This window comes from the organism of the source record quoted next, unplaced genomic scaffold, assembly GCF_019419815.1.
Source record: "Pyrus x bretschneideri cultivar Hongxiangsu unplaced genomic scaffold, Pyrus_bretschneideri_v1 Contig2, whole genome shotgun sequence".
In the NCBI taxonomy this organism is placed as follows: domain Eukaryota; kingdom Viridiplantae; phylum Streptophyta; class Magnoliopsida; order Rosales; family Rosaceae; genus Pyrus; species Pyrus x bretschneideri.
Genome location: NW_025999501.1, coordinates 994,130 through 1,006,960, shown reverse-complemented (window position 1 = coordinate 1,006,960; position 12,831 = coordinate 994,130). Strand labels below are relative to the sequence as shown.

At 39.6% G+C, this 12,831-nt stretch overlaps 1 pseudogene; it reads right to left on the bottom strand.

Moving 5' to 3' along the window:
• Window positions 1-1,649: 1,649 nt before the first annotated feature.
• On the bottom strand, window positions 1,650-8,003 carry LOC103956722 (annotated as a pseudogene).
• Window positions 8,004-12,831: the final 4,828 nt, after the last annotated feature.

Here is a 12,831-nt window from a genome sequence, read left to right as displayed (position 1 = left end):
AGACCTTTGGAGGAAGTCTAGCAGAAGACCCTCTAACCCAGTTCAAGAACAAGCCTGTGGAAAGTTAACAACAAGTGAAACACCTCATTCGGCAACTATCACCGCTAAAAGACTAAAGCAGCAGGATCAATGATCAGCTTAAAGAATTTGAAATCAGGGGGAGAAACTCATCAAGGGGGAGCATCCAAAAATAGATTAAGATTTTAACGAGGCAACTAATGTTGATATGTGGGCATCCAAGGGGGAGTGTTGAAAATACTAGTGGGTAATGAATGCCCACAGTATTGAATACCTGCCACAACATTGAAAACATTGCCAAAGTGTTGAAAACCTTGGCAAAATATTGATATGTGGAGATTATATTGTCAAAGATGTGTGCTTGGAGTTGCTCTATAAATAGAGCACTCCGTATGCTTTGAATAGAGAGTAGAGAAAGAAAGAGAGAAAGAGGAGAGGAGAGAATACATAGAGTTATCTTTGTACTCCTATTATTCCAAATTATAATGAAAGCATCACTGCTGCCCGATGACGTACTCCAGTCACACTGACTGTAGAGGAACCTCAGTAAATTTTGTGTCTTGTTTTATTTATTCCACTGTACACATATCGTCGATTTTACAACAGGGCTGTATTATATGTTTATAAACAAAAACATTCTACTTTTTTCACAATTAAGGCCATTCAAAGCCAATGTGAATCATCTCCATATCCTATTTGTAAGGATTCCAGGAATCTTCAAATCGTATCTGTTCATGTTACATCGTACGTCCAGTTTTCAACATGTATTGTTTATGTTTAATTTTAAATAAAAATATTTAAAATAATTTCTGACCATATGATTTACGATGAATGAACACAATTTGAGAATTCCAGAAATCCTCGTAAAGAGAATCAGAGATTCTTTCAAAGCCAAGCAGAAGCAGCAAAAACACGCTTTGACAGCAGGCTTTTTTTTTTAATTTTTTAATTTTAATTTTTTTTCGTTCTTTCTAAAACGCGGGTGAACAATGACTCTTTGATGAATTTTAATGGTGATCCTACCCTTTCTTTCTGTGCATCGTGCCCTTTCTTTCTCCTCGCCGTCTCCTCCAAACTTGAGCTTGCTATCTCGTGAGATCGAAATCCTTTGCTGGAACGACAAGGCAAAATTATCAGTGAGAGAGAAGAGTCCACTTCTCCCATTTATGGGAGTGCACATAGATACATCGAAATAGGTTTATGAAAATGAAAGTGAAAATTTAAAGAACAAAAATTGAAACGGGTATGGTTGTAGGTTGGGAAAGATAGATTGAGATGGGTGCGCCAATAGTTAGGAAATAACAAACACTTAACTGATTTATTTCAAAGCTGATCATACTTACAACTTTTTAAAAAATACAGCAGTACCAAACTAACTCAACCTTCTATCTTGATAATAAGAAGTTGATGATGAGAGAGTGGAGACATACAAAGTTTGTGTAAAGCAACTATATTCAAGTATATTCTCTCTCTTTGAAAAGAAAAGAATAAAATGAACAACTTCATCCTTTACAACCAACTAGCATGGACAATTCTCTGAAAAAAAGACGTTCTTTTAAAGTGCTGCTTCTAAGTTCAAAGGGAAGTAAAACATACCTCTAAACTTAGAGAGGAATAAAAAAGCTTATTTTTTAAAAATTAATCCATAAATTAGTCATCATTAACAATCCAATCATCACAGCCCACCATCTCAATGACTTTAAACCTACTGATCCAGATTGTGGAAAATATGGAAGAGAATGTTTTTTCTCATTTTATTTCTCTACAAGATTACAAGGATATATATACATGAAACACTTAAGGGATACAAGTGTGTAGCTTGGACAAGGTAGGACGGCTTGGACAAGGTAGGAGACAAGGTAGGACGGTTAGGAGACAAGGTAGGACGGCTTGTTGTGTAGCTTGGACAAGGTAGGACGGCTTGGACAAGGTAGGAGACAAGGTAGGACGGCTAGGAGACAAGGTAGGACGGCTTGGACAAGGTAGGACGGCTTGGACAAGGTAGGAGACAAGGTAGGACGGCTAGGAGACAAGGTAGGACGACTTGTTCTTCCAATACTCCCCCTCAAGCTGGATCAAGGAGGTTAGTTGATCCAAGCTTGGAGAGCAGACTTTGAAACTGAGGAGAAGCAAGAGACTTCGTGAAAATATCAGCAAGTTGATCTTGGCTTCGAGTGAATGTGGTTTGAATTACCTTGGACTGGACTTGTTCCCGAACGTAGTGACAGTCAACTTCAATGTGTTTGGTGCGTTCATGGAACACCGGATTGGAGGCAATATGCATAGCTGCTTGATTGTCATAGAAAAGAGACATAGGTGTGTTGATTGAGAACCCCAAGTCCGAGAGAAGGCCCTTGAGCCAAATGAGTTCACATGCAGTGGAAGCCATGGTTCTATACTCAGCTTCGGCACTTGAGCGAGCAATTACATTTTGTTTTTTGCTCTTCCATGTCACGAGGTTTCCTCCAACCAACGTGCAGTAGCCAGTAGTGGATTTTCTATCAATAGCATTCCCTGCCCAGTCAGCATCGGTGTAAGCAATGATTTGAGTATGACCATTGTTTTTCATGACGATTCCCCGACCAATGGAGCCTTTGAGGTATCTGAGAATTCTTTTAACAACATTTAAATGAGCTTCAGTGGGTGCATGCATGAATTGCCTTACAAGACTGACGGCGTAAGTTATATCCGGTTTGGTGATGGTGAGATATATAAGCTTACTCACCAATCGTTGGTAGTAACTGATATCACTGAGAGGTTCTCCTGTCAAGTCCAACTTCAATTTGCTATCAAGTGGAGTACGAGTTGGTTTGCAATCTATCATCTTCACTTCTTGAAGTAAGTCAATCACATATTTCCTTTGACTCAAAAAAAGTCCCTTGGGTGAAGTGGCCAGTTCAATCCCAATGAAGTATTTTAAAACTCCTAAGTCTTTAATGGCAAATTGTTGATGAAGAGAATGTTTAAGAGTGTGAATCTCATCAATGTTATCACCTGTGATGATGATATCATCAACATAGATTAGTACAACTAATTTGCCAACTGATCATATTTGAACAAATAGGGAGGAATCAGCATGACTTCTCTTGAACCCAAAATTTTCAAGTACCGAGCTCAGTTTGGCATACCAGGCACGAGGAGATTGTTTCAAGCCATAGATTGACTTATGAAGCTTGCAAGCCATACCTGAATTCTGTGCTTGTGGATGACCCGGGGGTAGTTGCATGTAGACTTCCTCTTCGAGGTCTCCATGTAAAAAAGCATTTTTTACATCCATTTGGTACAATGGCCATTCATGGTTCACTACAACAGATAACAAAACCCTTATTGTGCTCATCTTAGCCACGGGAGCAAATGTCTCCTTATAGTCTACTCTAAAAGTTTGAGTAAAACCGCGAGCCACCAATCTTGCCTTGTATCGTTCAATTGAGCCATCAGAATTAAACTTGATTTTATAGACCCACCGACTGCCTACCACCTTCTTGCCTTTGGGAAGTTGAACTACACTCCAGGTTTTATTTTCATTCAAGGCTTTGAGTTCTTCTTCCATGGCTAGCCTCCACACAACTTGACGATTGGCTTCTTGAAAGTTCCTTGGTTCACTTTCATAGGACAGTTTACTGAGGAAGGCTGCATGAGAGTGAGAGACTTTGGAGTAATTTACAAACTTGTGAATAGGGTACCTTGCATGGTAAGTTTCATAGTCTTGCAGCCTTGATGGTGGATGTCGATCTCAAGTCGGATTCCTGTGGGGTTGAGCTGGGATCACAATAGGTTCAGCTCCACTCTCTTGTATAGATGTTGTGTTATGGTCATGGGGAACTACTTGTGCTTCTGAGGCTTTAGTGTTGTCTCCAATAAGCAGGTTGTCATTAAGGGTTGCATGAGAGTCCCGGTTGTGAGGTAGTGAATGGACACAGTCACTTGATTCGACTGGATTTGGCAATGGGAAGAGATCTAGGAAGTGCTCCCCTGATGATTTTGATCTGATGATTTGTTGAAATATGGTTGGTTTTCATCAAACCGTACATCTCTTGAGACAAACATCTTCCTGGAGCATGGATTGTAGCATTTGTACCCTTTTTGGGTGGAGGAGTATCCCATGAAAACACACTTGACAGCTTTGGGATCAAGCTTGTCTCGGTGATGGGATTGAATATGAACATAACAGGTACATCCAAAGATTCTCAGATGGGAAAGATTAATTTTTTTGTTTTGCATAACCTCAGATGGTGATTTTGTATCCAGAACACGACTAGGCAGTTTGTTGATAAGGTAGGTGGCTGCAAGAACTCCTTGAGACCAAAACCTCTTAGGCACATTCATTTGCAACATTAGCGCCCTGGTTTTTTCAAGTAGGTCCCTATTCTTCCTTTCGGCAATTCCATTTTGCTGAGGAGTACCTACACAACTTGTTTGATGTATAATTCCATGGGTGCTCAAATAGTTAGTCATATTTTTGGATGTATATTCAGTGCCATTATCAGACCTTAGTATGTGGATTTGGGAAGAAAAATGGTTCATGACAAGATTATGAAAGTCCTTGAAAGCATCCATAACTTCACTTTTGAATTTTAGGAGGTACAACCAAGTGTCTCTTGAGAAATCATCAACAAAGATAACGTAGTACCTATAACCATCAAAAGACTCTAGAGGGGTAGGTCCCCAAACATCGGAGTGCACCATCTCAAAAAACTTGCTAGTCCTAGACATGGAAGAATTGAATGGGAGTCTAGTAGATTTTGACAAATGACAAATTTCACATACAAGGGAGGATTTGCATAAACTAGGGAACAACGTAGACAACACAGATTCTGAGGGATGGGCTAGGTGTTGATGCCATAACCGATGTTCTAGGTTTGAGCTGACTTGGAACCCCTTTGGAACATTGAGGTCCTCTGAAAAATAGTACATCCCATTTAGGTAGTGACCTTCACCAATCAGTTTAGAGAGTTTGTAATCCTTCCTACGGACAATAATTGAAAAGGAAAAGATGGAACATATAATGCTGTGGACTCAACAGTTTCTGAGATCAGTTTAACTTTCCCTCTACCTAGAACTGGCACACCTCTACCATTTGCTACAGAAACTAGTGATGGTTTAGTGTAGCTTTCAAAATCGTATAGCTTTGAATATTGATTTGTCATGTGATCTGTGGCACCTGAGTCTATAATCCAAAAATCATGAGAGTGACTAACATTTAGAGCAGTTAAAAGAGCACACATGATACCTGGAATGTCTCCTTGAGGTACATGGCCAGATTCAGCTAAGAACCCTGCAAACTGTCCAAGAAGAGCAGTTTGACTTTCCCCAGTCGACGTTTCACCTGTGCTTCATTTTCTGGTTTGAAGGTAGGTTGAGAACTCATTCAACAAGTCAGCCGGATTGGCTGTAAAGTTCATCGACCCACCGATGGATGTAGCAGCAGCAGCATGGTACTTGTTTGTATGTGGTCTAGCGTGTGAGCCCTTATGATCTCTTAAAGGCTTGTTCTTAAACCTTGGCTTCAACTCAGGGTGCAATATCCAGCATCGATCTATTAGATGTCCAACATTATTACAATGTAGACACTTCAGATCTGGCCTTTTTCCCTTGTATACTTTATCTCCAAATGATTTGTGATTTGTCACAAAAGCTCTAGCCTCAGACACACTAGGTTTTACGTCAACATTCATGACTTTTCTGCGTACTTCTTCTCGCTGGATAGTAGTGCAAACACTTGCAAATGATGGAAGTTCGGGATTCATTAGAATATGGCTTCTAAGATCTTCATATTCAGAACCCAAACTTGCAAGCAAATGAAAGATTTTGTCTTCCTCGGACCTTTTTAACAGTACAACAGCATCGATAGTGTGTGGTCGATACATATCTAGTTCGTTCCACATGTTTTTCATGCAACCGAGATGATGAACAAAGGATTTATCACCTTGTTGAAGACTTACGAGATTCCTCTTAAGCTGGAACACTCGAGCATCATTGTTTTGATTTCCATACATGTCTTTGACTGCCTTCCAAAGAGCACTAGAGGATTCTGAAAAACTGAAAATTTCAGACAACTTAGGATCCATGGAGTTGAGGAGCCACGACATGACCAGCTGGTCTTTGCACAGCCATGCTTCATACTCCGGCGATGCGACGTCAGGTGCTTCAATACTTCCATTGACGAATCCAAGTTTGGATCTTCCTCCAAGGGCAAGAGATATTGATCTGGACCATGGAAGATAGTTAAATTCATTTAACAACACAGAACACAAACGTTGGTTTGGGTTGACTTCAGCTTCTGGAAAACTAGGGCGAGGAGCTGTGAAGCTTTCAGCTTTTGAGCCAAAAAGATATCTTCTGCCATTATCGAAACGAATGTGCAGAAGAAGAGAATGGACAACAATGGAGTCAGGCCGGTTAAGGTTCCGGCTCTGATACCATGTGGAAAATATGGAAGAGAATGTTTTTTCTCATTTTATTTCTCTACAAGATTATAAGGATATATATACATGAAACACTTAAGGGATACAAGTGTGTAGCTTGGACAAGGTAGGACGGCTTGGACAAGGTAGGAGACAAGGTAGGACGGCTAGGAGACAAGGGAGGACGGCTTGTTGTGTAGCTTGGACAAGCTAGGACGGCTTGGACAAGGTAGGAGACAAGGTAGGACGGCTAGGAGACAAGGTAGGACGGCTTGTGACAAGCTAGGACGGCTTGGACAAGGTAGGATGGCTTGTTCTTCCAATACAGATCCATTACCACACACAAGCTTGTGGTGGTGATATGTGCACACCTGTTGCTTCCTGCATATATATAATCAACAATAAAGTGGATAACTGACACCACAAGGAAAAAAATCGGATAGAAAATGCTAAAACATTGATCAATTTTTATTTGCCAAGAACGCACCATCAAGAGCGGACATATATTTGGCAAGAGAATCAAATTTCAATGTTCAAAATCTTTTCTTATTTGGACCCTGGATTTTAGAATCACTGTATCCAAATTCCAACGAGAGATCTAAAACAGTTTTTAGTGCATGTAATTAGCTGATGACAAACCTTGTTGAGCAGAAAGCAACGACATAATCTGTGCCTGAGCAAGTAAAGCTACTGCTCGGATCATCATAAGCATAGCTGAAGGCAGTAGGGCATGCTTCTTTGAACTTCTTGGAATAATATGTGGGGTTACACACAGCAGCATTGCTATAACGCCCTCTGCAGCAGTACTCATCTGTGTCGAACACATCACACACACTTCTGCATCCAACTTTCTTCCCATTTGCTTTGACAGCTAGCTCATTCGGGCAATTTGGTCTTAGGTCCCCGTCACAACCAGATACACTGCAGTTTCCCGTACCATTTAGAGGTGTCACAACCAATGGCAAGTTGAACCCGTCACAAGGATCACATCATAAAAGTCTACCGCGGCCAATGTGAATTCGGTGAGCATTGCTGGGGGCTTTCCTGAGGCTACACACTGGAGGGTGCTGCCACAGGACCCAGTCTCGCACGAGCCATTGCCATTTTTGTCAAAGTTGCAGCCTGTTCGACCCCATATCCTGCCAGACCAGCTAACCCGGGCAGTGAACACCATTGACTGGCCCGGTTTTAACACAAAACCACCACCATTGAAGTTGTCCCCAGGAGTCACTGCAGGCCAGACTGTCTCCTTGCAATTGTTTATAACGGTGAAAGTTCTAGCAGACTCGGATAACTTTGGTCCTGCAAACATCCAAGAAACCAATTGCTCTAAAATTTGACATGAAACAAATTAACTAAAAGGGTAGTTAATTTTTTCCACAGTTCAATTTACTCCAAGGATGTGACAGATTAATATTTCAAATTTCGATCATATTGTAGGATTCTAATCACTGTCATTATCCATACAAATTGTGAAAGAAACATAAACCAGAAAAATTGACAAGGTCTAGAAATAATACGTGAAAGAACCATAAAAACAAATAAAAGCATTAAAATTAACATATTGAAGCGTTTTGTCATTTTTCTTACTTCCTCTGCCTATCTTTCAATCTTTCGTTCTTTCTAACTTTACGTAGATGAAATTACATGAATGAATTGCGCTAAGAAAGTTTGACAATATGCAATATAAAGGATGAGGGTGGAGAAGATTACGTGTGGAGAAAGCACTAGTAGACCAAAGCAGTAGCAATTCATGGGATGCTTTTTGGCAATGCTAGTTAATCTGATTCCTTCCCCACTCCTTTCCTGCAAGTTTATTAAGGTTCCCTACAACCGTTTCTACTTTTTCCCACATCAAAGCTTAATCCATCTAAAAAATCCACGTTTGCAGAAACTATCCACTCCTTTTTCCTTTTTAATCATCGACATTTTTATCTAATCCGAAGTATGAAGACGGATGATTGGAACTTGGGTGTAGACTGTAGAGTGAGTAACATATTGTTTTAGTCAACTTAGCTACGGTTGGGTCTGCCAAACTATAAACTCTACTTCAAATGAAAGGCACCTTTTTTTGTTAAAGTTTCATAGACGGGTAGCGGCCTACCATTAATCTCATTGATACTATTCTCACTTAACCACCGCGCAATAACTAGGTGTGTGATTTTATGCAAAAAGTCTCGATATAATCAAAAGTAGAACCATTTAATATAAGTTGTAATTTGTTTGTGAGATGACTTTTTAATTTATTTAACATTTTTTCAAAATATTTAACTTCCAAGCTCAGTAAACTGTTGACATAATAAGTTAATTAGATTCGAAATGTGCATTAGTGGACAAAAGCTTCCCTATAGAAAAATCGCTTAATAACTTAAATACAGACCTAGTACCTACTGTTGTTTGATATGGGAAAACTGATGTCCAAAATTAGGCATATTTTGGCAAAGAAAAAGAACAATAAAAGCAAAATATGAGAAAACCCCATGAAGCAATACCTCAGTTGGAGTTGAATTATCGGCTTGAATCGGCGGGTAGTGATTTTACATGGGCTGGGAGGGTAGTGTACTATAGAACCCAATTGGAACAATCTCCTGGCCCAGTTTGTTGCATAATGTTCAATCTTATGCAGTGGCGGATGCATTAAGGAATTCAGGTGGTTACGAGATCATTCGGAGCCCGGATAAGTGGCTATGAGGATCTCTGAGGACCATCCAAGCTTGGCTATGCAGTGAAGGAGAAGAGTGTAGTGGCGGACCATCAGTTGCAGTTTCTACAAATGATTGATTAAAGAGAAAGAAGACTATTATGTTTTTTAAAGACAACCAAAACACGTAGTTTTCAGTCAAGCCATGTGAAGGAGATCCTTTTTAATTTAAAAAATATGGAGAGTCTATTCTCTTTCCTCATACCCGAGATCTCCACCCAATTCCATTTTGCATTCACTTTCTCCAATTGGGTAATTCCCAATTCTAATTCCCTTTTTCCTAACTCACCTAATCGATCCTCGGGCCACTAATAGCTGCTCCACTCCTCCACATGTCTCCTCTCCACGACCACTAACACCTAGTTCACTTCTCTCCAATCTCCACCACCATTTAATCCCCTAATTTCTGAATTTAAGTAAGTTTCTATTTTAGTCTAAATTCATCATATAGGATGTTGACATTGATGTGTATTAGATGGAAAATTTATATTCAGATTAGTTTATAGCTATTGTTAATCTGTTTCGATTTTTTTATATTGTTTGGATCATTGATAGGAGCATATTTATGCTACTTAGTTATGTTGTTTCCTTGCATTTAGTTAGCTAATTGCTACTTATTATAGTGTTTTAAGCTATTTTCATGTGTTTGTAGGTCCTAATGACAAAGTTGGCAATAAAAGGCAATTTTGAGCCTTTTAGAGCAGTTTTGGGTATGGAATGGATAGCTTGCATATGGAGTATGGTGGATGGACGAATTTGGAGTCAAAAAAGGCTAGGAACATGCAACAAATCTGGAGAAACAAGTTTAAGACAAAGAAGATAAGGAAAGAGCAAGAAACATGGAACATTATCCAAACAACCTTACCTTATCCTTCTCCTACATTGGTGCCGCACCCTTTAGCCCTTGTTCTTCTAGAAATTTGCCATAATTTCCTTTCTAAAGGACCCTATCTGTTCCTAAATACATGCCACACCCCTTATCCCTTCTAGAAGTCCTAATTTCTGCCACAAAACACATTGTGTCTAGAACCCCTACAAAGGTGGCTCCTTTCTCTCTTCTAGAAGCCCTAAAATTTGCAATCCTTTTCTCCTAGGATTGTGCAATCCTTTTCCCTTCAGATTTTGGTGCACCCTCGTCCTTCTCCCACCTGATTTCTACCAAACTCTAGACCTAATTCTGATTTCCTAGGGTTTGTGATAGGAGCATATTTATACGACTTAGTTAGCTTGTTTTCTTGCATTTAATTAGCTAAACTATGTTAATTATAGTGTTTAAAGTTATTTTCGTGCAATTTCAGGTTTTAGTGTCAAAGTATGCAAAAAGAAGCAATTTGGAGCATTCTAGAGCATTTTTGGGCCAAGATTGGATAGTGCAAGCATGGAGGCATGAGGATGGACGAATTTGAAGGCTTGAATTCAGTTAGGGAGCTGCAAGGGGGCCTTCTAGAAGGCTTTATCTATTCACACATGGTGCCTAATTTCTGTATTGGAAGAACAAGCCGTCCTACCTTGTCTCCTAGCCGTCCTACCTTGTCTCCTAGCCATCCTAGGTTGTCACAAGCCGTCCTACCTTGTCTCCTAGCCGACCTACCTTGTCTCCTAGCCGTCCTAGCTTGTCACAAGCCGTCCTAGCTTGTCTCCTAGCCGTCCTAGCTTGTCTCCTAGCCGTCCTAGCTTGTCACAAGCCGTCCTAGCTTGTCTCCTAGCCGTCCTACCTTGTCTCCTAGCCGTCCTAGCTTGTCACAAGCTCATATCTGATTACCCTAGGGTTTTAAGTGCTTATATATACTCATATTAACCCCTAGATCAGATCATCACCTCTTATACACATTCATTCACGCCAGAAATTCATTCCCTCTCTCTAACACAGCCATACTTCACCATTCTTCATATTTTCTGCCCAAAAACACTCCTTGCCTTCCCCTACATCCATCCCTACCCTAAACACATCATTCTACATCATCCATAACCCCCAAAACTCACCAAAACCCCTTGTGCCGCAACAACTAGAGGAGAAGAGGCTTAAAAGTTCATACAATTCAAGATTGAGTTGTTGGAATTTTTAGGTGTACTTCGATTCTTGTTTTCAATGTTTACTTTGTTATTACTCTCTAAGGTTGTTGTAATCATGAGTGGCTAAACCCCCTTGGTTAGGGGGGAATTCGAAACCATGTACATGCTTGCAATATGATTTGATTACATTCAGTTGTTATTTCATAAGTTGTGGATTCGATTCGTTCATCTATTTGATAGATAACTTATTTGTGTATGTTGATTGAGAGTGCACGCTTAGTTTTCATGCATGAATATGATGCTAGATTATGAGGGAGTTTCACCTAATAGTTACAATCTTATAATCACAAGTAGTGAAGGTCGCTTGAAAACGATCGTGTTGAATGAATTCTTAGCATAAGTTTCATGCAATTCAGAGTAACGAATGCTTCGTCAATGCTTATGTTTTTCATAGAACTTAATGATTCTTGCTTGTATCTCTATTATGCAATTCATGTAGGGAACTTGTAGGGAATGTTTTGGGTTGTCGTATGCAATCATCCAACTTAATAACTTGTGGAAAAACTGAGGGTTAATTAGTGCAATTCACGGTTAATTTGGGGCGTTGAGTATTTATAATTTATTGGAAGAACAACTGAAAATCGTTTTGTTTGCAAGTGTGACATGTGTGGAGAAGAACCTCCTAACTAGCCTTTTATCCATCCTTTTTATCCAAAAACATTCTACAATCTGTTTAGTTTAAAGTTTCTGTTTTATGTTAAATTTTCGTCCAAAACAAATCCCCCTTTAATTTGAAGTCTTAGATTAGTTAGAAAGTGTTTTGATTTGTGTTTCTAAGTATTTTGATTCAAGTTTTCATCCAATTTCGTCCAAATTAGTGTAGGTGCTCAAAACTGCCTAGAAAGTGGTTTTTAGGCAGTTTTGAGTCTTCTAGTTGCTGTTTTGGGTTTTAGGTTTGTTTAAGTGTTTTAACTTTTAGTTTTGCATTCTTTGAGTCGAGTTTAGTGTTTTAAACTTTGTTTTTGAGTTTTTAAGTCAGTTTCCAAGTGTTTAGCAATCCCTCCTAATCCCCGGTCTAGAACGATCCCTACTTACATCTTTACTACAATTTGACAAAAAGAGGGTTTAATTTGTGTGCTTATCTATTTCGCATCAAATTTTTGGCGCCGTTGCCGGGGATTAGCAATTTTGCTAATCCCTTGGATTGTTTTTGTTTCTTTTATTTCACTTTGTTTCTGACTTTGTTTAAGTTTCTGACCTAATTTTGTTTCTTGTTTCTTAGGTACTAATGTATGACTAGAAGCTCTCAACCGATTCGTGCGAACATCTTGGATTTTGACGACGATTTTGAGAGGAAGTTGAGAAGAGCTAGAAACCAGCAAGAACACCATCCACCAAATTTCGAATCTGACCTTGAAGAAAACGTACAAGAAGAGAAAGAGGAGGCCACGGCAGGGATATTTGAAGAAGTCCAAGGCATGGCGGTGGACAACCGTACACTCAAGGAGCTTTCCGCCTCAGGTTTGGATAATGCCGCACCCTTGTGCATTCAATACCCCACGGCTGCCCAAGGTAAGACGGATGAGTTTGAATTAAAGTCAAGTTTGCTTCATCATATTCCTAAATACCATGGTTTGTCCATGGAAGATCCTAACAAACATTTGAAAGAATTTGAAGTAGTTTGCTCTAGTATGA